The following is a 1,922-nucleotide window of genomic DNA, read 5'->3' as shown; positions in this document are numbered from 1 at the left end:
TATTATCATATATATATGGACATTTATCACTATAAATTACACCTCTACTAATATCACTACGGTGCTTGACCATTGAGTCCACGTGTAATGTATTCTCAAAAAAATTGATTTTTGTTTGATACCTTAACTGAAGTCGCACCCATGATTATGGCGGGGTAGTAGTAGCTCCGACTGATTGTGGAAGTTGAGTGTTTTTGCTTGTTATTTAGATATGCACACCAAGTAAATACTATCTGCAACAAATATAAATAGTCACCAAAATAACTATTGTATTAGAGCAACACCAACCACCTAAACCAACACCGAAACACCAAATACCTTAACCAAACAATTCTTAGTTCACGTCCTAAAGTTTATAAAAATCTTCTGACAGAAGTCAACGTCCATGCATTTAATTTTTCATTATTTTATTTATTATTTGAGTATTCTTCCTTAGATGGGCCTTTATTTATTTTGTTTTATATTTTCTTCATCTTCTCTTTTCCTTATGAGATTAATAATTTAATTGATACGAGAATAACATATATCAAGTGAGAGAAAGTGTATCAATTACCAGTCATAGAGAGTGGAATGGACAACGTGCATTTTGAGAGGATAAATCATTATAACAAATTGAACCTGTTGAAAAGTATTATAACATATCAACAATGCATGAAATATCAAATTTAATCAACATGAAGCATCAAAAGTAATTCTGAATTTCCCAACAGACATATCAAACGTCTCTTAAAGTGGAACAGAAAAACCAGAAAAGCAATACAAAAAATTGCAATTTTGAACACTTGTAAAGTCAAAATGCTTTGACCCCCGTGCATCAAAAGTAGTTACAGTTTACAGCTAAAGGATCTTTGTAATATCAATTTTCACTGTCACTTGAAAACCACATTCTAAATCGTTTTTTCTTTATTGTTCTCAACAGACATTAAAGGATTAACCGATTTAAGTATTGTGACCTATCTTTCTCTCCACCTCTCCTGTTCTATTTATAATCCCTCATCTCTCTCTTAGGCCCTCCACCTGTCCCTCCATCTCTCGGTCCATTGATTGCCGCGTGGAGGGTTCCCGTATGACCCTAGGGTTTTCCCCATGCTCCTACTGGGCACGTGTCCCGATGGTACAACTCCAGGTCAGCTATCCCTTCAAGTTGCGGCTCTCCACTGTCGGTTCTCGGTTCTCAGCCTTCATACTTGACTCCTATGTCTGCGACCCTTCTAGAATGCTTCTCACCCCACTGTATGTCCTCTTTATGGATCCATTATCCGCCAGACCACCGGCCATCATAAATTGGGTCGCTACAATGCCCCCTCTCGAGTCCGCGAACCTCCTGAATGTTCGTGGGCTCGAGAACTCATTTTTGCCAGCCTTTTCTCTTGGCTTCTGTTTCACGCTTCCTTATTATTGGCACATGTGTCCCACGCGTGCTTGGTTCGGATCGCCTAGTTTCCCGTTCCTCCACGTGTCATGCATCTTCTGGTTCAACTAACGGCTCCTTGGTTTCCGCTCCCCTTCTTTTACCCTTTTACCCCCTTCATACTTCAACTTCCACTAGCTCCCTCTCTCCTCCTCATTTACTCCTCACTCTTCTTCTTCTTTCTCACCAGACGCCATTTTTCAACTCCCTACTTTCTTCCTTCACTACTCTCTCTCCTCCTTGCATTCAACCCTTTCCCCTTTCTAGGTTTCTTCTCACCCTTCCTTTCTCTATACCTTGCTTGCTCAGGCACTTGCTCTTGCTATTGGGTTGACGCATCAGGTTGGTCGTCTTTCCTCTTCTCTTTTGCATTTCTTTTCGTGAACTATTCATCTTCCTTAGCTTTCACCCCATGTCGGATTCCCAATCAGAGGGTTCGACTTCCTCGCAGTCATATGCGGAGGCGTCCTCTCCTCCGTCAGATCCCACCGCGGCCCCCTCCACCACTGGG

Source organism: Coptis chinensis, chromosome 4 (assembly GCF_015680905.1).
Source record: "Coptis chinensis isolate HL-2020 chromosome 4, ASM1568090v1, whole genome shotgun sequence".
Taxonomy (NCBI): Eukaryota; Viridiplantae; Streptophyta; class Magnoliopsida; order Ranunculales; family Ranunculaceae; genus Coptis; species Coptis chinensis.
This window is presented reverse-complemented; position numbering follows the sequence as displayed.